Here is a 19,486-nt window from a genome sequence, read left to right on the forward strand (position 1 = left end):
CTTTCAGCACCTTGTTGAAGCAATGCCACGTAGAATTAAAACAGTTCTGAAGGCGAAAGGGGGTCAAACACAGTATTAGTATGGTGTTCCTAATAATCCTTTAGGTGAGTTCATCGTAGCTCTTAATACTCTCTTTCTGTCTGGAGGAGATATAATTGAAGTATTGTACACGTACCCGGCTACTTTCAACACCCATTGCTGCACTGATATTTTTCCCTCCATTTTTCTTTATCCATTTTTTTTTTGCTGGAAGTTCCGTCAATACCCGTCAGCCTTTAAGAGACATCATGCAGCCAGGCCTCTTGGCTTGTGGCCACACCGTCCTGAATGCGCCCAATCTCGTCAGATCTCGGAAGCTAAACGGGGCAGGGCCTGGTCAGTACTTGGATGGGAGACCTCCTAGAAATACCAGGTGCTGCAAGCTTTTTACGTCTCCTGGGTAACTTCATCGTAGCTCTTAATACTCTCTTTCTGTCTCCAGGAGATATAATTGAAGAATTGTACACGTATACGGCTACTTTCAACACCCTTTGCTGCACTGGTATATTTCCCTCTATTTTTCTTTTTTTTTTTTGCTGGCAGTTCCGTCAATACCCGCCAGCCTTTAAGAGACATCATGCAGCCAGGCATCTCGGCTTGCGGCCACACCATCCTGAACGCGCCCGATCTCGTCAGATCTCGGAAGCTAAACGGGGCAGGACCTGGTCAGTACATGAATGTGAGACCTCCTGGAAATACCTAGTGCTGCAAGCTTTTACGTCTCCTGGGTAACTTTATCGTAGCTCTTAATACTCTCTCTCTGTCTGGAGGAGATATAATTGAAGTATTGTACACGTATCCAGCTACTGTCAACATCCTTTGCTGCACTGATATTTTTCCATCCATTTTTCTTTTTTTATTTATTTTTTTTGCTGGAAGTTCCGTCAATACCCGCCAACCTTTAAGAGACATCATGCAGCCAGGCCTTTCTGCTTGTGGACACACCGTTCTGAATGCGCCCGATCTCGTCAGATCTCGGAAGCTAAACGGGGCAGGGCCTGGTCAGTACTTGGATGGGAGACCTCCTAGAAATACCAGGTGCTGCAAGCTTTTTACGTCTCCTGGGTAACTTCATCGTAGCTCTTAATACTCTCTTTCTGTCTCCAGGAGATATAATTGAAGAAGTGTACACGTACCCGGCTACTTTCAACACCCTTTCCTGCACTGATATTTTTCCCTCCATTTTTCTTTTTTTTTTTTTTTTTTCTTGCTGGAAATTCCGTCAATACCCGCCAGCCTTTAAGAGACATCATGCAGCCAGACATCTCGGCTTGCGGCCACACCGTCCTGAACGTGCCCGATCTTGTCAGATCTCTGAAGCTAAACGGGGCAGGACCTGGTCAGTACTTAAATGTGAGACCTCCAGGAAATACCAGGTGCTGCCAGCTTTTTACGTCTCCTGGGGAACTTCATCGTAGCTCTTAATACTCTCTTTCTGTCTGGAGAAGATATAATTGAAGAATTGTACACGTACCCGGCTACTTTCAACACCCTTTGCTGCACTGGTATTTTTCCCTCTATTTTTCTTTTTTTTTTTTGCTGCCAGTTCCGTCAATACCCGCCAGCCTTTAAGAGACATCATGCAGCCAGGCCTCTCGGCTTGCGGACACACCATCCTGAACGCGCCCGATCTCGTCAGATCTCGGAAGCTAAACGGGGCAGGACCTGCTCAGTACATGAATGTGAGACCTCCTGGAAATACCTCGTGCTGCAAGCTTTTACGTCTCCTGGGTAACTTTATCGTAGCTCTTAATACTCTCTATCTGTCTGGAGGAGATATAATTGAAGTATTGTACACGTACCAACCTACTGTCAACACCCTTTGCTGCACTGATATTTTTCCATCCATTTTTTTATTTTTATTTTATTTTATTTATTTTTTTTGCTTGAAGTTCTGTCAATACCCGCCATCCTTTAAGAGACATCATGCAGCCAGGCCTTTCGGCTTGTGGCCACACCGTCCTGAACGCGCACGATATCGTCAGATCTCTGAAGCTAAACGGGGCAGGGCCTGGTCAGTACTTGGATGGGAGACCTCCTAGAAATACCAGGTGCTGCAAGCTTTTTACGTCTCCTGGGTAACTTCATCGTAGCTCTTAATACTCTCTTTCTGTCTGCAGGAGATATTATTGAAGAATTGTACACGTACCCGGCTACATTCAACACCCTTTGCTGCACTGATATTTTTCCCTCCATTTTTCTTTATTTTTTTTTGCTGGAAGTTCCGTCAATATCCGCCAACCTTTAAGAGACATCATGCAGCCAGGCCTCTCGGCTTTGTGGCCACACCGTCCTGAATGCGCCCGATCTCGTAAGATCTCGGAAGCTAAACGGGGCAGGGCCTGGTCAGTACTTGGATGGCTGACCTCCTAGAAATACCAGGTGCTGCAAGCTTTTTACGTCTCCTGGGTAACTTCATCGTAGCTCTTAATACTCTCTTTCTGTCTGGAGGAGACATAATTGAAGTATTGTACACGTACCCAGCTACTGTCAACACCCTTTGCTGCACTAATATTTTTCCATCCATTTTTCTTTTTTTTTTTTTTTTTTTTTTTTTTTGCTGGAAGTTCCGTCAATACCCGCCAACCTTTAAGAGACATCATGCAGCCAGGCCTCTCGGCTTGTGGCCACACCGTCCTGAATGCGCCCGATCTCGTAAGATCTCAGAAGCTAAACGGGGCAGGGTCTGGTCAGTACTTGGATGGCTGACCTCCTAGAAATACCAGGTGCTGCAAGCTTTTTACGTCTCCTGGGTAACTTCATCGTAGCTCTTAATACTCTCTTTCTGTCTGCAGGAGATATAATTGAAGAACTGTACACGTACCCGGCTACTTTCAACACCCATTGCTGCACTGGTATTTCTCCCTCCATTTCTCTTTTTTTTTTTGCTGGCTGTTCCGTCAATACCCGCCAGCCTTTAAGAGACATCATGCAGCCAGGCCTCTTGGCTTGCGGCCACACCGTCCTGAACGCGCCCGATCTCGTCAGATCTCGGAGGCTAAACGGGGCAAGGCCTGGTCAGTACTTGGATGGGTGTCCTCCTGGAAATACCAGGTGCTGCAAGCTTTTTACGTCTCCTGGGTAACTTCATCGTAGCTCTTAATACTCTCTTTCAGTCTGGAGGAGATATAATTGAAGAATTGTACACGTACCTGGCTACTTTCAACACCCTTTGCTGCACTGATATTTTTCCCTCTATTTTTCTTTTTTTTTTTTCTGGCAGTTCCGTCGATACCCGCCAGCCTTTAAGAGACATCATGCAGCCAGGCATCTCGGCTTGCGGCCACACCGTCCTGAACGTGCCCGATCTTGTCAGATCTCGGAAGCTAAACGGGGCAGGACCTGGTCAGTACTTAAATGTGAGACCTCCAGGAAATACCAGGTGCTGCCAGCTTTTTACGTCTCCAGGGGAACTTCATCGTAGCTCTTAATACTCTCTTTCTGTCTGGAGAAGATATAATTGAAGAATTGTATACGTACCCGGCTACTTTCAACACCCTTTGCTGCACTGGTATTTTTCCCTCTATTTTTCTTTTTTTTTTTTGCTGCCAGTTCCGTCAATACCCGCCAGCCTTTAAGAGACATCATGCAGCCAGGCCTCTCGGCTTGCGGCCACACCATCCTGAACGCCCCCGATCTCTTCAGATCTTGGAATTTAAACGGGGCAGGGCCTGGTCAGTACTTGGATGGGTGACCTCCTGAAAATGCCAGGTGCTGCAAGCTTTTTACGTCTCCTGGGTAACTTCATCGTAGCTCTTAATACTCTCTTTCTGTCCGGAGGAGATATAATTGAAGAATTGTACACGTACCCGGCTACTTTCAAAACCCATTACTGCACTGATATTTTTCCCTCCATTTTTCTTTTTCTTTTTTTTTTTTTTTTTTTTTTTGCTGGAAGTTCTGTCAATACCCGCCAGCCATTAAGAGACATCATGCAGCCAAGCCTCTCGGCTTGCGGCCACACCGTCCTGAACGCGCCCGATCTCGTCAGATCTCGGAATTTAAACGGGGCAGGGCCTGGTCAGTACTTTTATGGGTGACCTTCTGGAAATACGAGGTGCTGCAAACTTTTTACGTCTCCTGGGTAACTTCATCGTAGCTCTTAATTCTCTCTTTCTGTCTGGAGGAGATATAATTGAAGAATTGTACACGTACCCGGCTACTTTCAACAGCCTTTGCTGCACTGATATTTTTCCCTCCATTTCTCTTTTTTTTTTTTGCTGGCTGTTCCGTCAATACCCGCCAGCCTTTAAGAGACATCATGCAGCCAGGCCTCTTGGCTTGCGGCCACACCGTCCTGAACGCGCCCGATCTCGTCAGATCTCGGAAGCCAAACGGGGCAGGGCCTGGTCAGTACTTGGATGGGTGTCCTCCTGGAAATACCAGGTGCTGCAAGCTTTTTACGTCTCCTGGGTAACTTCATCGTAGCTCTTAATACTCTCTTTCTGTCTGGAGGAGATATAATTGAAGAATTGTACACGTACCTGGCTACTTTCAAAACCCATTACTGCACTGATATTTTTCCCTCCATTTTTCTTTTACTTTTTTTTTTTTTTTTTTTTTTTTGCTGGAAGTTCCGTCAATACCCGCCAACCTTTAAGAGACATCATGCAGCCAAGCCTCTCGGCTTGTGGCCACACCGTCCTGAATGCGCCCGATCTCGTCAGATTTCGGAAGCTAAACGGGGCAGGGCCTGGTCAGTACTTGGATGGGAGGCCTCCTAGAAATACCAGGTGCTGCAAGCTTTTTACGTCACCTGGGTAACTTCATCGTAGCTCTTAATAGTCTCTTTCTGTCTGGAGGAGATATAATTCAAGTATTGTACACGTACCCGGCTACTTTCAACACCCTTTGCTGCACTGGTATTTCTCCCTCCATTTCTCTTTTTATTTTTGCTGGCAGTTCCGTCAATACCCGCCAGCCTTTAAGAGACATCATGCAGCCAGGCATCTCGGCTTGCGGCCACACCATCCTGAACGCGCCCGATCTCGTCAGATCTCGGAAACTGAATGGGGCAGGGCCTGGTCAGTACTTGGATGGGAGACCTCCTGGAAATACCAGGTGCTGCAAGCTTTTTACGTCACCTGGGTAACTTCATCGTAGCTCTTAATAGTCTCTTTCTGTCTGGAGGAGATATAATTCAAGTATTGTACACGTACCCGGCTACTTTCAACACCCTTTGCTGCACTGGTATTTCTCGCTCCATTTCTCTTTTTTTTTTTTGCTGGCAGTTCCGTCAATACCCGCCAGCCTTTAAGAGACATCATGCAGCCAGACGTCTCGGCTTGCGGCCACATCATCCTGAACGCGCCCGATCTCGTCAGATCTCGGAAGCTAAACGGGGCAGGAACTGGTCAGTACTTGAATGTGAGACCTCCTGGAAATACCTGGTGCTGCAAGATTTTACGTCTCCTGGGTCACTTTATCGTAGCTCTTAATTCTCTCTTTCTGTCTGGAGGAGATATAATTGAAGTATTGTACACGTACCCAGCTACTGTCAACACCCTTTGCTGCACTGATATTTTTCCATCCATTTTTCTTTTTTTTTTTTTTTTTTTTTTTTTTTTGCTGGCAGTTCCGTCAATATTCGCCAGCCTTTAAGAGACATCATGCAACCAGGCCTCTCGGTTTGCGGACACACAGTTCTGAATGAGCCCGATGTCAGAAGATCTCGGAAACTAAACGGGGCAGGACCTGGTCAGTACTTGGATGGGAGATCTTCTGGAAATACCAGGTGCTGCCAGCTTTTTACGTCTCCTGGGAAACCTCATCGTAGCTCTTAATACTCTCTTTCTGTCTGGAGAATATATAATTGAAGAATTGTACACGTACCCGGCTACTTTCAAAACCCTTTGCTGCACTGGTATTTTTCCCTCTATTTTTCTTTTTTTTTTTTGCTGGCAGTTCCGTCGATACCCGCCAGCCTTTAAGAGACATCATGCAGCCAGGCCTCTTGGCTTGAGGCCACACCGTCCTGAAGACGCAAGATCTCGTCAGATCTCGGAAGAAAAACTGGGCAGGGCCTGGTCAGTAATTGGATGGGTGACCTCCTGGAAATACCAGGTGCTGCAAGCTTTTTACATCTCCTGGGTAACTTCAGCGTAGCTCTTAATACTCTCATTCAGTCTGGAGGAGATATAATTGAAGAATTGTACATGTACCCGACTACTTTCAACACCCTGTCCTGCACTGATATTTTTCCCTCCATTTTTCTATTTATTTATTTTTTATTTTTTGCTGGAAGTTCCGTCAATACCCGCCAGCCTTTAAGAGACATCATGCAGCCAGGCCTCTTGGCTTGCGGCCACACCGTCCTGAACACGCCCGATCTCGTCAGATCTCGGAAGCTAAACGGGGCAGGGCCTGGTCAGTACTTGGATGGGAGACCTCCTGGAAATACCTGGTGCTGCAAGCTTTTTACGTCTCCTGGGAAACTTCATCGTAGCTCTTAATACTCTCTATCTGTCTGGAGGAGATATAATTGAAGTATTGTACACGTACCCGGCTATTTTCAACAGCCATTGCTGCACTGATATTTTTCCCTCCATTTTCCATTTTTTTTTTTTTTTTTTTTTGCTGGAAGTTCCGTCAATACCCGCCAGCCTTTAAGAGACATCATGCAGCCAGGCCTCTTAGCTTGCGGCCACACCGTCCTCAACGCGCCCGATCTCGTCAGATCTCGGAAGCTAACGGGGCAGGGCCTGGTCAGTACTTGGATGGGTGACCTCCTGGAAATACCAGGTGCTGCAAGCTTTTTACGTCTCCTGGGTAACTTCATCATAGCTCTTAATACTCTCTTTCAGTCTGTAGGAGATATTATTGAAGAATTGTACACGTACCCGGCTACTTTCAAAACCCTTTGCTGCACTGATATTTTTCCCTCCATTTTTCTTTTTTCTTTTTTTTTTTGCTGGAAGTTCCGTCAATACCCGCCAGCCTTAAAGAGACATCATGCAGCCGGGCCTCTTGGCCTTCAGCCACACCGTCCTGAATGCGCCCGATCTCGTCAGATCTCGGAAGCTAAAGGGGGCAGGACCTGGTCAGTACTTGGATGGGAGACCTCCTAGAAATACCAGGTGCTGCAAGCTTTTTACGTCTCCTGGGTAACTTCATCGTAGCTCTTAATACTCTCTTTCTGTCTCCAGGAGATATAATTGAAGAATTGTACACGTACCCGGCTACTTTCAACACCCTTTCCTGCACTGATATTTTTCCCTCCATTTTTCTATTTTTTTTTTTTTTCTTTTTGCTGGAAATTCCGGCAATACCCGCCAGCCTTTAAGAGACATCATGCAGCCATGCATCTCGGCTTGCGGCCACACCATCCTGAACGCGCCCGATCTCGTCAGATCTCGGAAGCTAAACGGGGCAGGACCTGGTCAGTACATGAATGTGAGACCTCCTGGAAATACCTGGTGTTGCAAGCTTTTACGTCTTCTGGGTAACTTTATCGTAGCTCTTAATACTCTCTATCTGTCTGGAGGAGATATAATTGAAGTATTGTACACGTACCCAGCTACTGTCAACACCATTTGCTGCACTGATATTTTTCCATCCATTTTTCTTTTTTTTTTTTTTTTTTGCTGGAAGTTCCGTCAATACCCGCCAACCTTTAAGAGTCATCATGCAGCCAGGCCTTTCGGTTTGCGGCCACACCGTCCTGAATGCGCCCGATCTCGTCAGATCTCGAAAGCTAAACGGGGCAGGGCCTGGTCAGTACTTGGATGGGAGACTTCCTAGAAATACCAGGTGCTGCAAGCTTTTTACGTCTCCTGGGTAACTTCATCGTAGCTCTTAATACTCTCTTTCTGTCTCCAGGAGATATAATTGAAGAATTGTACACGTACCCGGCTACTTTCAACACCCTTTGCTGCACTGGTATATTTCCCTCTATTTTTCTTTTTTTTTTGCTGGCAGTTCCGTCAATACCCGCCAGCCTTTAAGAGACATCATGCAGCCAGGCCTTTCGGCTTGCGGCCACACCGTCCTGAATGCGCCCGATCTCGTCAGATCTCGGAAGCTAAACGGGGCAGGGTGTGGTCAGTACTTGGATGGGAGACCTCCTAGAAATACCAGGTGCTGCAAGCTTTTTACGTCTCCTGGGTAACTTCATCGTAGCTCTTAATACTCTCTTTCTGTCTCCAGGAGATATAATTGAAGAATTGTACACGTACCCGGCTACTTTCAACACCCTTTGCTGCACTGGTATATTTCCCTATATTTTTCTTTTTTTTTTTGCTGGCAGTTCCGTCAATACCCGCCAGCCTTTAAGAGACATCATGCAGCCAGGCATCTTGGCTTGCGGCCACACCATCCTGAACGCGGCCGATCTCGTCAGATCTCGGAAGCTAAACGGGGCAGGGCCTGGTCAGCACTTGGATGGGAGACCTCCTAGAAATACCAGGTGCTGCAAGCTTTTACGTCTCCTGGGTAACTTTATCGTAGCTCTTAATACTCTCTCTCTGTCTGGAGGAGATATAATTGAAGTATTGTACACGTATCCAGCTACTGTCAACACCCTTTGCTGCACTGATATTTTTCCATCCATTTTTCTTTTTTCTTTTTTTCTTTTTATTTTTTTGCTGGAAGTTCCGTCAATACCCGCCAACCTTTAAGAGACATCATGCAGCCAGGCCTTTTGACTTGTGGCCACACCGTCCTGAATGCGCCCGATCTCGTCAGATCTCGGAAGCTAAACGGGGCAGGGCCTGGTCAGTACTTGGATGGGAGACCTCCTAGAAATACCAGGTGCTGCAAGCTTTTTACGTCTCCTGGGTAACTTCATCGTAGCTCTTAATACTCTCTTTCTGTCTCCAGGAGATATAATTGAAGAATTGTACACGTACCCGGCTACTTTCAACACCCTTTGCTGCACTGGTATATTTCCCTCTATTTTTTTTTTTTTTTTTGCTGGAAATTCCGTCAATACCCGCTAGCCTTTAAGAGACATCATGCAGCCAGACATCTCGGCTTGCGGCCACACCGTCCTGAACGCGCCCGATCTTGTCAGATCTCGGAAGCTAAACGGGGCAGGACCTGGTCAGTACTTAAATGTGAGACCTCCTGGAAATACCAGGTGCTGCCAGCTTTTTACGTCTCCTGGGTAACTTCATCGTAGCTCTTAATACTCTCTTTCTGTCTGGAGAAGATATAATTGAAGAATTGTACACGTACCCGTCTACTTTCAACACCCTTTGCTGCACTGGTATTTTTCCCTCAATTTTTCTTTTTTTGTTTTGCTGGCAGTTCCGTCAATACCCGCCAGCCTTTAAGAGACATCATGCAGCCAGGCATCTCGGCTTACGGCCACACCATCCTGAACGCGCCCGATCTCGTCAGATCTCGGAAGCTAAATGGGGCAGGACCTGGTCAGTACATGAATGTGAGACCTCCTGGAAATACCTTGTGCTGCAAGCTTTTACGTCTCCTGGGTAACTTTATCGTAGCTCTTAATACTCTCTATCTGTCTGGAGGAGATATAATTGAAGTATTGTACACGTACCCAGCTACTGTCAACACCATTTGCTGCACTGATATTTTTCCATCCATTTTTCTTTTTTTTTTTTTTTTGCTGGAAGTTCCGTCAATACCCGCTAACCTTTAAGAGGCATCATGCAGCCAGGCCTTTCGGCTTGTGGCCACACCGTCCTGAATGCGCCCGATCTCGTCAGATCTCGGAAGCTAAACGGGGCAGGGCCTGGTCAGTACTTGGATGGGAGACCTCCTAGAAATACCTGGTGCTGCAAGCTTTTACGTCTTCTGGGTAACTTTATCGTAGCTCTTAATACTCTCTTTCTGTCTCCAGGAGATATAATTGAAGAATTGTACACGTACCCGGCTAATTTCAACACCCTTTGCTGCACTGGTATATTTCCCTCTATTTTTCTTTTTTTTTTTCCTGGCAGTTCCGTCAATACCCGCCAGCCTTTAAGAGACATCATGCAGCCAGGCATCTCGGCTTGTGGCCACACCATCCTGAACGCGCCCGATCTCGTCAGATCTCGGAAGCTAAACGGGGCAGGACCTGGTCAGTACATGAAAGTGAGACCTCCTGGAAATACCTAGTGCTGCAAGCTTTTACGACTCCTGGGTAACTTTATCGTAGCTCTTAATACTCTCTCTCTGTCTGGAGGAGATATAATTGAAGTATTGTACACGTATCCAGCTACTGTCAACACCCTTTGCTGCACTGATATTTTTCCATCCATTTTTCTTTTTTCTTTTTTTCTTTTTTTTTTTTGCTGGAAGTTCCGTCAATACCCGCCAACCTTTAAGAGACATCATGCAGCCAGGCCTTTCGGCTTGCGGCCACACCGTCCTGAATGCGCCCAATCTCGTCAGATCTCGGAAGCTAAACGGGGCAGGGCCTGGTCAGTACTTGGATGGGAGACCTCCTAGAAATACCAGGTGCTGCAAGCTTTTTACGTCTCCTGGGTAACTTCATCGTAGCTCTTAATACTCTCTTTCTGTTTCCAGGAGATATAATTGAAGAATTGTACACGTACCCGGCTACTTTCAACACCCTTTGCTGCACTGGTATATTTCCCTCTATTTTTCTTTTTTTTTTTGCTGGCAGTTCCGTCAATACCCGCCAGCCTTTAAGAGACATCATGCAGCCACGCATCTTGGCTTGCGGCCACACCATCCTGAACGCTCCCGATCGCGTCAGATCTCGGAAGCTAAACGGGGCAGGGCCTGGTCAGTACTTGGATGGGAGACCTCCTAGAAATACCAGGTGCTGCAAGCTTTTTACGTCTCCAGGGTAACTTCATCGTAGCTCTTAATACTATCTTTCTGTCTCCAGGAGATATAATTGAAGAAGTGTACACGTACCCGGCTACTTTCAACACCCTTTGCTGCACTGGTATATTTCCCTCTATTTTTCTTTTTTTTTTTGCTGGCAGTTCCGTCAATACCCGCCAGCCTTTAAGAGACATCATGCAGCCAGGCATCTCGGCTTGCGGCCACACCATCCTGAACGCGCCCGATCTCGTCAGATCTCGGAAGCTAAACGGGGCAGGACCTGGTCAGTACATGAATGTGAGACCTCCTGGAAATACCTCGTGCTGCAAGCTTTTACGTCTCCTGGGTAACTTTATCGTAGCTCTTAATACTCTCTATCTGTCTGGAGGAGATATAATTGAAGTATTGTACACGTACCCAGCTACTGTCAACACCCTTTGCTGCACTGATATTTTTCCATCCATTTTTTTTTTTTTTTTTTTTGCTGGAAGTTCCGTCAATACCCGCCAACCTTTAGGAGACATCATGCAGCCAGGCCTTTCGGCTTGTGGCCACACCGTCCTGAATGCGCCCGATCTCGTCAGATCTCGGAAGCTAAACGGGGCAGGGCCTGGTCAGTACTTGGATGGGAGACCTCCTAGAAATACCAGGTGCTGCAAGCTTTTTACGTCTCCTGGGTAACTTCATCGTAGCTCTTAATACTCTCTTTCTCTCTCCAGGAGATATAATTGAAGAATTGTACACGTACCCGGCTACTTTCAACACCCTTTCCTGCACTGATATTTTTCCCTCCATTTTTCTATTTTTTTTTTTTTTTTTTGCTGGAAATTCCGTCAATACCCGCCAGCCTTTAAGAGACATCATGCAGCCAGGCATCTCGGCTTGCGGCCACACCATCCTGAACTCGCCCGATCTCGTCAGATCTTGGAAGCTAAACGGGGCAGGACCTGGTCGGTACATGAATGTGAGACCTCCTGGAAATACCTGGTGCTGCAAGCTTTTACGTCTCCTGGGTAACTTTATCGTAGCTCTTAATACTCTCTATCTGTCTGGAGGAGATATAATTGAAGTATTGTACACGTACCCAGCTACTGTCAACACCCTTTGCTGCACTGATATTTTTCCATCCATTTTTTTTTTTTTTTTTTTTTTTGCTGGAAGTTCCGTCAATACCCGCCAACCTTTAAGAGACATCATGCAGCCAGGCCTCTCGGCTTGCGGCCACACCGTCCTGAATGCGCCCGATCTCGTCAGATCTCGGAAGCTAAACGGGACAGGGCCTGGTCAGTACTTGGATGGGAGACCTCCTAGAAATACCAGGTGCTGCAAGCCTTTTACGTCTCTTGGGTAACTTCATCGTAGCTCTTAATACTCTCTTTCTGTCTCCAGGAGATATAATTGAAGAATTGTACACTTACTAGGCTACTTTCAACACCCTTTGCTGCAATGATATTTTTCCCTCCATTTTTCTTTTTATTTTATTTTTTTGCTGGAAGTTCCGTCAATATCCGCCAGCCTTTAAGAGACATCATGCAGCCAGGCCTCTTGGCTTGTAGTCACACCGTCCTGAACGCGCCCGATCATATCAGATTTCGGAAGCTAAACGGGGCAGGGCCTGGTCAGTACTTGGATGTGTGACCTCCTGGAAATACCAGGTGCTGCAAGCTTTTTACGTCCCCTGGGTAACTTCATCGTAGCTCTTTATACTCTCTATCTGTCTGGAGGAGATATAATTGAAGAATTGTACACGTACCCGGCTACTTTCAACACCCTTTGCTGCACTGATATTTTTCCCTCCATTTTCCTTTTTTTTTTGTTTTTTTTTTGCTGGAAGTTCCGTCAATACCCGCCAGCCTTTAAGAGACATCATGCAGCCAGGCCTCTTGGCTTGCGGCCACACCGTCCTGAACGCGCCCGATCTCGTCAGATCTCGGAAGGTAAACGGGGCAGGGCCTGGTCAGTACTTGGATGGCTGACCTCCTAGAAATACCAGGTGCTGCAAGCTTTTTACGTCTCCTGGGTAACTTCATCGTAGCTCTTAATACGCTCTTTCTGTCTGGAGGAGATATAATTCAAGTATTGTACACGTACCCGGCTACTTTCAACACCCTTTGCTGCACTGGTATTTCTCCCTCCATTTCTCTTTTTTTTTATTGCTGGCAGTTCCGTCAATACCCGCCAGCCTTTAAGAGACATCATGCAGCCAGGCATCTCGGCTTGCGGCCACACCGTCCTGAACGCGTCCGATCTCGTCAGATCTCGGAAGCTAAACGGGGCAGGGCCTGGTCAGTACTTGGATGGGAGACCTCCTGGAAATACCAGGTGCTGCAAGCTTTTTACGTCTGCTGGGTAAGTTTATCGTAGCTCTTAATACTCTCTTTCTGTCTGGAGGAGATATAATTGAAGTATTGTACGCGTACCCGGCTACTTTCAACACCCATTGCTGCACTGATATTTTTCCCTCCATTTTTCTTTTTTTTTTTTTTTTGCTGGAAGCTCCGTCAATACCCGCCAACCATTAAGACACATCATGCAGCCAGGCCTCTCGGCTTGCGGCCACACCGCCCTGAACACCCTCAATCTCGTCAGACCTCGGAAGCTGAACGGGGCAGTGCCTGTTCAGTACTTGCATGGGAGACCTGCTGGAAATAAAAGGTGCTGCAAGCATCTTACGTCTCCTGAGTAACTTCATCGTAGCTCTTAATACTCTCTTTCTGTCTGGAAGAGATATAATTGAAGAATTGTACACGTACCCGGCTACTTTCAACACCCTTTGCTGCACTGATATTTTTCCCTCCATTTTTCTTTTTTCTGTTTTTGTTGCTGGCAGTTCCGTCAATACCCGCCAGCCATTAAGAGACATCATGCAGCCAGGCCTCTCGGCTTGCGGCCACACCGTCCTGAACGCGCCCGATCTCGTCAGATCTCGGAATTTAAACGGGGCAGGGCTTGGTCAGTACTTTTATGGGTGACCTTCTGGAAATACGAGGTGCTGCAAACTTTTTACGTCTCCTGGGTAACTTCATCGTAGCTCTTAATTCTCTCTTTCAGTCTGGAGGAGATATAATTGAAGAGTTGTACACGTACCTGGCTACTTTCAACACCCTTTGCTGCACTGATATTTTTACCACCATTTCTCTTTTTTTTTATTTGCTGGATGTTCTGTCACAACCCGCCAACCATTAAGAGACATCATGCAGCCAGGCCTCTCGGCTTGCAGCCACACCGTCCTGAACGCCCCCGATCTCATCAGATCTTGGAATTTAAACGGGGCAGGGCCTGGTCAGGACTTGGATGGGTGACCTCCTGGAAATGCCAGGTGCTGCAAGCTTTTTACGTCTCCTGGGTAACTTCATCGTAGCTCTTAATACTCTCTTTCTGTCTGGAGGAGATATAATTGAAGAATTGTACACGTACCCGGCTACTTTCAAAACCCATTACTGCACTGATATTTTTCCCTCCATTTTTCTCTTTCTTTATTTATTTATTTATTTTTTTGCTGGAAGTTCCGTCAATACCCGTCAGCCTTTAAGAGACATCATGCAGCCAGGCCTCTTGGCTTGCGGCCACATTGTCCTGAACGCGCCCGATCTCGTCAGATCTGGGAAGCTAAACGGGGCAGGGCCTGATCAGTACTTGGATGGGAGACCTCCAGGAAATACCTGGTACTGCAAGCTTTTAACGTCTCCTGGGAAACTTCATCGTAGCTCTTAATACTCTCTATCTGTCTGGAGGTGTTATAATTGAGGAATTGTACATGTACCCGGCTACTTTCAACAGCCTTTGCTGCACTGGTATTTTTCCCTCTATTTTTCTTTTTTTTTTTGCTGGCAGTTCCGTCAATACCCGCCAGCCTTTAAGAGACATCATGCAGCCAGGCCTCTCGGCTTGCGGCCACACCGTCCTGAACGCGCCCGATCTCGTCAGATCTCGGAATTTAAACGGGGCAGGGCCTGGTCAGTACTTTTATAGGTGACCTTCTGGAAATACGAGGTGCTGCAAACTTTTTACGTCTCCTGGGTAACTTCATCGTAGCTCTTAATTCTCTCTTTCTGTCTGGAGGAGATATAATTGAAGAGTTGTACACGTACCTGGCTACTTTCAACACCCTTTACTGCACTGATATTTTTACCACCATTTCTCTTTTTTTTTATTTGCTGGATGTTCCGTCACAACCCGCCAACCATTAAGAGACATCATGCAGCCAGGCCTCTCGGCTTGCAGCCACACCGTCCTGAACGCCCCCGATCTCATCAGATCTTGGAATTTAAACGGGGCAGGGCCTGGTCAGTACTTGGATGGGTGACCTCCTTGAAATGCCAGGTGCTGCAAGCTTTTTACGTCTCCTGGGTAACTTCATCGTAGCTCTTAATACTCTCTTTCTGTCTGGAGGAGATATAATTGAAGAATTGTACACGTACCCGGCTACTTTCAAAACCCATTACTGCACTGATATTTTTCCCTCCATTTTTCTTTTTCTTTCTTTATTTTTTATTTTTTGCTGGAAGTTCCGTCAATACCCGTCAGCCTTTAAGAGACATCATGCAGCCAGGCCTCTTGGCTTGCGGCCACATTGTCCTGAACGCGCCCGATCTCGTCAGATCTCGGAAGCTAAACGGGGCAGGGCCTGATCAGTACTTGGATGGGAGACCTCCAGGAAATACCTGGTGCTGCAAGCTTTTAACGTCTCCTGGGAAACTTCATCGTAGCTCTTAATACTCTCTATCTGTCTGGAGGTGTTATAATTGAGGAATTGTACATGTACCCGGCTACTTTCAACAGCCTTTGCTGCACTGGTATTTTTCCCTCTATTTTTCTTTTTTTTTTTGCTGGCAGTTCCGTCAATACCCGCCAGCCTTTAAGAGACATCATGCAGCCAGGCCTCTTGGCTTGCGGCCACATTGTCCTGAACGCGCCCGATCTCGTCAGATCTCGGAAGCTAAACGGGGCAGGGCCTGATCAGTACTTGGATGGGAGACCTCCAGGAAATACCTGGTGCTGCAAGCTTTTAACGTCTCCTGGGAAACTTCATCGTAGCTCTTAATACTCTCTATCTGTCTGGAGGTGTTATAATTGAGGAATTGTACATGTACCCGGCTACTTTCAACAGCCTTTGCTGCACTGGTATTTTTCCCTCTATTTTTCTTTTTTTTTTTGCTGGCAGTTCCGTCAATACCCGCCAGCCTTTAAGAGACATCATGCAGCCAGGCGTCTCGGCTTGCGGCCACACCATCCTGAACGCGCCCGATCTCGTCAGATCTCGGAAGCTAAACGGGGCAGGACCTGGTCAGTACTTGATTGTGAGAACTCCTGGAAATACCTAGTGCTGCAAGCTTTTACGTCTCCTGGGTAACTTTATTGTTGCTCTTTATACTCTCTATCTGTCGGGAGGAGATATAATTGAAGTATTATACACGTACCCGTCTACTTTCAACACCCTTTGCTGCACTGATATTTTTCCCTCCATTTTTCTTTTTCTTTTTATTTTTTTATTTTTTTTTGCTGGAAGTTCCGTCAATACCCGCCAGCCTTTAAGAGACATCATGCAGCCAGGTCTCTTGGCTTGCGAACACACAGTCCTGAACGCGCCCGATCTCGGAAGATCTCGGAAACTAAATGGGGCAGGACCTGGTCAGTACTTGGATGGGAGATCTTCTTGAAATACCAGGTGCTGCCAGCTTTTTACGTCTCCTGGGGAACTTCATCGTAGCTCTTAATACTCTCTTTCTGTCTGGAGAATATATAATTGAAGTATTGTACACGTACCCGGCTACTTTCAAAACCCTTTGCTGCACTGGTATTTTTCCCTCTATTTTTCTTTTTTTTTTTTTGCTGGCAGTTCCGTCGATACCAGCCAGCCTTTAAGAGACATCATGCAGCCAGGCGTCTCGGCTTGCTGCCACACCATCCTGAACGCGCCCGATCTCGTCAGATCTCGGAAGCTAAACGGGGCATGACCTGGTCAGTACTTGAATGTGAGACCTCCTGGAAATACCTGGTGCTGCAAGCTTTTACGTCTCCTGGGTAACTTCATCGTAGCTCTTAATACTCTCTATCTGTCTGGAAGAGATATAATTGAAGTATTGTACACGTACCCAGCTACTGTCAACCCCCATTGCTGCACTGATATTTTTCCCTCCATTTTTCTATTTATTTATTTTTTATATTTTGCTGGAAGTTCCGTCAATACCCGCCAGCCTTTAAGAGACATCATGCAGCCAGGCCTCTTGGCTTGCGGCCACACCGTCCTGAACACGCCCGATCTCGTCAGATCTCGGAAGCTAAACGGGGTAGGACCTGGTCAGTACTTGGATGGGAGACCTCCTGGAAATACCTGGTGCTGCAAGCTTTTTACGTCTCCTGGGAAACTTCATCGTAGCTCTTAATACTCTCTATCTGTCTGGAGGAGATATAATTGAAGTATTGTACACGTACCCGGCTACTTTCAACAGCCTTTGCTGCACTGATATTTTTCCCTCCATTTTCCATTTTTTTTTTTTTTTTTTTTTGCTGGAAGTTCCGTCAATACCCGCCAGCCTTTAAGAGACATCATGTAGCCAGGCCTCTCGGCTTGCGGCCACACCGTCCTGAATGCGCCCGATCTCGTCAGATCTCGGAAGCTAACGGGGCAGGGCCTGGTCAGTACTTGGATGGGTGACCTCCTGGAAATACCAGGTGCTGCAAGCTTTTTACATCTCCTGGGTAACTTCATCATAGCTCTTAATACTCTCTTTCAGTCTGTAGGAGATATTATTGAAGAATTGTACACGTACCCGGCTGCTTTAAAAACCCTTTGCTGCACTGATATTTTTCCCTCCATTTTTCTTTTATCTTTTTTTTTTTGCTGGAAGTTCCGTCAATACCCGCCAGCCTTAAAGAGACATCATGCAGCCAGGCCTCTCGGCTTTCGGCCACACCGTCCTGAACGCGCATGATATCGTCAGATCTCGGAAGCTAAACGGGGCAGGACCTGGTCAGTACTTGAATGTGAGACCTCCTGGAAATACCAGGTGCTGCAAGCTTTTACGTCTCCTGGGTAACTTTATCGTAGCTCTTAATACTCTCTTTCAGCCTGCAGGAGATATAATTGAAGAATTGTACACGTACCCGGCTACTTTCAACACCCTTTCCTGCACTGATATTTTTCCCTCCATTTTTCTATTTTTTTTTTATTTTTTTTGCTGGAAGTTCCGTCAATACCCGCCAACCTTTAAGAGACATCATGCAGCCAGGCCTTTCGGGTTGTGGCCACACCGTCCTGATTGCGCCCGATCTCGTCAGATCTCGGAAGCTAAACGGGGCAGGGCCTGGTCAGTACTTGGATGGGAGACTTCCTAGAAATACCAGGTGCTGCAAGCTTTTTACGTCTCCTGGGTAACTTTATCGTAGCTCTTAATACTCTCTATCTGTCTGGAGGAGATATAATTGAAGAATTGTACACGTACCCGGCTACTTTCAACACCCTTTGCTGCACTGGTATATTTCCCTCTATTTTTCTTTTTTTTTTTTGGTGGCAGTTCCGTCAATACCCGCCAGCCTTTAAGAGACATCATGCAGCCAGGCATCTCGGCTTGCGGCCACACCATCCTGAACGCGCCCGATCTCGTCAGATCTCGGAAGCTAAACGGGGCAGGGCCTGGTCAGTACTTAGATGGGAGACCTCCTGGAGATACCAGGTGCTGCAAGCTTTTTACATCACTTGGGTAACTTCATCGTAGCTCTTAATACTCGCTTTCTGTCTGGAGGAGATATAATTGAAGAATTGTACACGTACCCAGCTACATTTAACACCCTTTGCTGCACTGATATTTTTCCCTCCATTTTTCTTATTTCTTTTTTTTTTGCTGGAACTTCCGTCAATACCCGCCAGCCTTTAAGAGACTTCATACATCCAGGCCTCTTGGCTTGCGGCCACACCGTCCTGAACGCGCCCGATCTCGTCAGATCTCGGAAGCTGAACGGGGCAGGGCCTGGTCAGTACTTGGATGGGTGACCTCCTGGAAATACCAGGTGCTGCAAGCTTTTTTCGTCACTTGGGTAACTTCATCGTAGCTCTTAATACTCTCTTTCTGTCTGGAGGAGATATAATTGAAGAATTGTACACGTACCCGGCTACTTTCACCACTCTTTGCTGCAGTGATATTTTTCCCTCCATTTTTCTTATTTCTTATTTTTTTTGCTGGAAGTTCCATCAATACCCGCCAGCCTTTAAGAGACATCATGCAGCCAGACCTCTTTGTTTGCGGCCACACCGTCCTGAACGTGCCCGATTTCGTCAGATCTCGGTACCTAAACGGGGCAGGGCCTGGTCTGTTCTTGGATGGGAGACCTCCTGGAAATACCAGGTGCTGCAAGCTTTTTACGTCTCCTGGGGAACTTCATCGTAGCTCTTAATACTCTCTTTCTGTCTGGAGGAGATATAATTGAAGAATTGTACACGTACCCGGCTACTTTCAACACCCTTTCCTGCACTGATATTTTTCCATCCATTTTTCTATTTTTTTTATTATTTTTTTTTGCTTGAAGTTCCGTCAATACCCGCCAGCCTTTAAGAGACATCATGCAGCCAGTCCTCTTGGCTTGAGGCCACACCGTCCTGAATACGAAAGAACTCGTCAGATCTCGGAAGAAAAACTGGGCAGGGCCTGGTCAGTAATTGGATGGGTGACCTCCTGGAAATACCAGGTGCTGCAAGCTTTTTACG

General features: G+C 46.7%; 15 non-coding genes and 41 pseudogenes across 15 annotated transcripts; all 56 read left to right on the plus strand.

The window, feature by feature from the left end:
* Window positions 1-305: 305 nt before the first annotated feature.
* LOC136730007 (uncharacterized) lies at window positions 306-424 on the plus strand (annotated as a pseudogene).
* Window positions 425-634: 210 nt separating this feature from the next.
* Window positions 635-753, plus strand: LOC136730209 (uncharacterized; annotated as a pseudogene).
* A 217-nt stretch (window positions 754-970) lies between these two features.
* On the plus strand, window positions 971-1,089 carry LOC136730049 (uncharacterized; annotated as a pseudogene).
* A 219-nt stretch (window positions 1,090-1,308) lies between these two features.
* On the plus strand, window positions 1,309-1,427 carry LOC136730351 (uncharacterized; annotated as a pseudogene).
* A 210-nt stretch (window positions 1,428-1,637) lies between these two features.
* LOC136730356 (uncharacterized) lies at window positions 1,638-1,756 on the plus strand (annotated as a pseudogene).
* A 227-nt stretch (window positions 1,757-1,983) lies between these two features.
* LOC136730246 (uncharacterized) lies at window positions 1,984-2,102 on the plus strand (annotated as a pseudogene).
* Window positions 2,103-2,314: 212 nt separating this feature from the next.
* LOC136730142 (uncharacterized) lies at window positions 2,315-2,433 on the plus strand (annotated as a pseudogene).
* Window positions 2,434-2,658: 225 nt separating this feature from the next.
* Window positions 2,659-2,777, plus strand: LOC136730194 (uncharacterized; annotated as a pseudogene).
* A 209-nt stretch (window positions 2,778-2,986) lies between these two features.
* On the plus strand, window positions 2,987-3,105 carry LOC136730019 (uncharacterized; annotated as a pseudogene).
* A 209-nt stretch (window positions 3,106-3,314) lies between these two features.
* LOC136730309 (uncharacterized) lies at window positions 3,315-3,433 on the plus strand (annotated as a pseudogene).
* Window positions 3,434-3,643: 210 nt separating this feature from the next.
* LOC136730086 (uncharacterized) lies at window positions 3,644-3,762 on the plus strand (annotated as a pseudogene).
* Window positions 3,763-3,989: 227 nt separating this feature from the next.
* LOC136730185 (uncharacterized) lies at window positions 3,990-4,108 on the plus strand (annotated as a pseudogene).
* Window positions 4,109-4,318: 210 nt separating this feature from the next.
* On the plus strand, window positions 4,319-4,437 carry LOC136729887 (5S ribosomal RNA). The gene has a single exon (XR_010809149.1). It is a non-coding gene; the product is annotated as a 5S ribosomal RNA (ribosomal RNA).
* A 228-nt stretch (window positions 4,438-4,665) lies between these two features.
* On the plus strand, window positions 4,666-4,784 carry LOC136730033 (uncharacterized; annotated as a pseudogene).
* Window positions 4,785-4,993: 209 nt separating this feature from the next.
* Window positions 4,994-5,112, plus strand: LOC136730084 (uncharacterized; annotated as a pseudogene).
* A 210-nt stretch (window positions 5,113-5,322) lies between these two features.
* Window positions 5,323-5,441, plus strand: LOC136730297 (uncharacterized; annotated as a pseudogene).
* A 554-nt stretch (window positions 5,442-5,995) lies between these two features.
* Window positions 5,996-6,114, plus strand: LOC136730290 (uncharacterized; annotated as a pseudogene).
* A 221-nt stretch (window positions 6,115-6,335) lies between these two features.
* Window positions 6,336-6,454, plus strand: LOC136729924 (5S ribosomal RNA). Its single transcript, XR_010809183.1, has one exon. It is a non-coding gene; the product is annotated as a 5S ribosomal RNA (ribosomal RNA).
* Window positions 6,455-6,674: 220 nt separating this feature from the next.
* On the plus strand, window positions 6,675-6,792 carry LOC136729985 (5S ribosomal RNA). Its single transcript, XR_010809242.1, has one exon. It is a non-coding gene; the product is annotated as a 5S ribosomal RNA (ribosomal RNA).
* Window positions 6,793-7,008: 216 nt separating this feature from the next.
* On the plus strand, window positions 7,009-7,127 carry LOC136730247 (uncharacterized; annotated as a pseudogene).
* Window positions 7,128-7,347: 220 nt separating this feature from the next.
* On the plus strand, window positions 7,348-7,466 carry LOC136730177 (uncharacterized; annotated as a pseudogene).
* Window positions 7,467-7,681: 215 nt separating this feature from the next.
* Window positions 7,682-7,800, plus strand: LOC136730032 (uncharacterized; annotated as a pseudogene).
* A 208-nt stretch (window positions 7,801-8,008) lies between these two features.
* Window positions 8,009-8,127, plus strand: LOC136730060 (uncharacterized; annotated as a pseudogene).
* Window positions 8,128-8,336: 209 nt separating this feature from the next.
* Window positions 8,337-8,455, plus strand: LOC136730115 (uncharacterized; annotated as a pseudogene).
* A 225-nt stretch (window positions 8,456-8,680) lies between these two features.
* On the plus strand, window positions 8,681-8,799 carry LOC136729941 (5S ribosomal RNA). The gene has a single exon (XR_010809200.1). It is a non-coding gene; the product is annotated as a 5S ribosomal RNA (ribosomal RNA).
* A 209-nt stretch (window positions 8,800-9,008) lies between these two features.
* On the plus strand, window positions 9,009-9,127 carry LOC136730223 (uncharacterized; annotated as a pseudogene).
* A 210-nt stretch (window positions 9,128-9,337) lies between these two features.
* Window positions 9,338-9,456, plus strand: LOC136730342 (uncharacterized; annotated as a pseudogene).
* A 213-nt stretch (window positions 9,457-9,669) lies between these two features.
* On the plus strand, window positions 9,670-9,788 carry LOC136729885 (5S ribosomal RNA). The gene has a single exon (XR_010809147.1). It is a non-coding gene; the product is annotated as a 5S ribosomal RNA (ribosomal RNA).
* Window positions 9,789-9,996: 208 nt separating this feature from the next.
* Window positions 9,997-10,115, plus strand: LOC136730310 (uncharacterized; annotated as a pseudogene).
* A 224-nt stretch (window positions 10,116-10,339) lies between these two features.
* On the plus strand, window positions 10,340-10,458 carry LOC136729957 (5S ribosomal RNA). Its single transcript, XR_010809215.1, has one exon. It is a non-coding gene; the product is annotated as a 5S ribosomal RNA (ribosomal RNA).
* Window positions 10,459-10,667: 209 nt separating this feature from the next.
* On the plus strand, window positions 10,668-10,786 carry LOC136729895 (5S ribosomal RNA). Its single transcript, XR_010809156.1, has one exon. It is a non-coding gene; the product is annotated as a 5S ribosomal RNA (ribosomal RNA).
* Window positions 10,787-10,995: 209 nt separating this feature from the next.
* Window positions 10,996-11,114, plus strand: LOC136730240 (uncharacterized; annotated as a pseudogene).
* A 211-nt stretch (window positions 11,115-11,325) lies between these two features.
* On the plus strand, window positions 11,326-11,444 carry LOC136729848 (5S ribosomal RNA). The gene has a single exon (XR_010809110.1). It is a non-coding gene; the product is annotated as a 5S ribosomal RNA (ribosomal RNA).
* A 218-nt stretch (window positions 11,445-11,662) lies between these two features.
* Window positions 11,663-11,781, plus strand: LOC136730303 (uncharacterized; annotated as a pseudogene).
* A 214-nt stretch (window positions 11,782-11,995) lies between these two features.
* On the plus strand, window positions 11,996-12,114 carry LOC136730337 (5S ribosomal RNA). The gene has a single exon (XR_010809278.1). It is a non-coding gene; the product is annotated as a 5S ribosomal RNA (ribosomal RNA).
* Window positions 12,115-12,330: 216 nt separating this feature from the next.
* LOC136730162 (uncharacterized) lies at window positions 12,331-12,449 on the plus strand (annotated as a pseudogene).
* A 219-nt stretch (window positions 12,450-12,668) lies between these two features.
* Window positions 12,669-12,787, plus strand: LOC136729978 (5S ribosomal RNA). The gene has a single exon (XR_010809235.1). It is a non-coding gene; the product is annotated as a 5S ribosomal RNA (ribosomal RNA).
* A 210-nt stretch (window positions 12,788-12,997) lies between these two features.
* LOC136730239 (5S ribosomal RNA) lies at window positions 12,998-13,116 on the plus strand. Its single transcript, XR_010809269.1, has one exon. It is a non-coding gene; the product is annotated as a 5S ribosomal RNA (ribosomal RNA).
* Window positions 13,117-13,330: 214 nt separating this feature from the next.
* LOC136729844 (uncharacterized) lies at window positions 13,331-13,449 on the plus strand (annotated as a pseudogene).
* A 215-nt stretch (window positions 13,450-13,664) lies between these two features.
* Window positions 13,665-13,783, plus strand: LOC136730220 (uncharacterized; annotated as a pseudogene).
* Window positions 13,784-13,994: 211 nt separating this feature from the next.
* LOC136730176 (uncharacterized) lies at window positions 13,995-14,113 on the plus strand (annotated as a pseudogene).
* A 227-nt stretch (window positions 14,114-14,340) lies between these two features.
* On the plus strand, window positions 14,341-14,459 carry LOC136730235 (uncharacterized; annotated as a pseudogene).
* Window positions 14,460-14,668: 209 nt separating this feature from the next.
* On the plus strand, window positions 14,669-14,787 carry LOC136730263 (uncharacterized; annotated as a pseudogene).
* Window positions 14,788-14,998: 211 nt separating this feature from the next.
* On the plus strand, window positions 14,999-15,117 carry LOC136730082 (uncharacterized; annotated as a pseudogene).
* Window positions 15,118-15,342: 225 nt separating this feature from the next.
* LOC136729990 (uncharacterized) lies at window positions 15,343-15,461 on the plus strand (annotated as a pseudogene).
* A 209-nt stretch (window positions 15,462-15,670) lies between these two features.
* On the plus strand, window positions 15,671-15,789 carry LOC136729991 (uncharacterized; annotated as a pseudogene).
* Window positions 15,790-15,998: 209 nt separating this feature from the next.
* On the plus strand, window positions 15,999-16,117 carry LOC136730093 (uncharacterized; annotated as a pseudogene).
* Window positions 16,118-16,673: 556 nt separating this feature from the next.
* Window positions 16,674-16,792, plus strand: LOC136730231 (uncharacterized; annotated as a pseudogene).
* Window positions 16,793-17,012: 220 nt separating this feature from the next.
* On the plus strand, window positions 17,013-17,131 carry LOC136730168 (5S ribosomal RNA). Its single transcript, XR_010809262.1, has one exon. It is a non-coding gene; the product is annotated as a 5S ribosomal RNA (ribosomal RNA).
* Window positions 17,132-17,351: 220 nt separating this feature from the next.
* Window positions 17,352-17,469, plus strand: LOC136729916 (5S ribosomal RNA). Its single transcript, XR_010809176.1, has one exon. It is a non-coding gene; the product is annotated as a 5S ribosomal RNA (ribosomal RNA).
* A 216-nt stretch (window positions 17,470-17,685) lies between these two features.
* On the plus strand, window positions 17,686-17,804 carry LOC136730379 (uncharacterized; annotated as a pseudogene).
* Window positions 17,805-18,022: 218 nt separating this feature from the next.
* On the plus strand, window positions 18,023-18,141 carry LOC136730083 (uncharacterized; annotated as a pseudogene).
* A 210-nt stretch (window positions 18,142-18,351) lies between these two features.
* On the plus strand, window positions 18,352-18,470 carry LOC136729919 (5S ribosomal RNA). Its single transcript, XR_010809178.1, has one exon. It is a non-coding gene; the product is annotated as a 5S ribosomal RNA (ribosomal RNA).
* A 215-nt stretch (window positions 18,471-18,685) lies between these two features.
* LOC136729893 (5S ribosomal RNA) lies at window positions 18,686-18,804 on the plus strand. The gene has a single exon (XR_010809154.1). It is a non-coding gene; the product is annotated as a 5S ribosomal RNA (ribosomal RNA).
* Window positions 18,805-19,020: 216 nt separating this feature from the next.
* LOC136730234 (uncharacterized) lies at window positions 19,021-19,139 on the plus strand (annotated as a pseudogene).
* Window positions 19,140-19,360: 221 nt separating this feature from the next.
* Window positions 19,361-19,479, plus strand: LOC136730361 (uncharacterized; annotated as a pseudogene).
* The last annotated feature ends 7 nt before the right edge of the window (window positions 19,480-19,486 follow it).

This window comes from Amia ocellicauda, unplaced genomic scaffold (assembly GCF_036373705.1).
Source record: "Amia ocellicauda isolate fAmiCal2 unplaced genomic scaffold, fAmiCal2.hap1 HAP1_SCAFFOLD_31, whole genome shotgun sequence".
NCBI classification, from domain to species: Eukaryota; Metazoa; Chordata; class Actinopteri; order Amiiformes; family Amiidae; genus Amia; species Amia ocellicauda.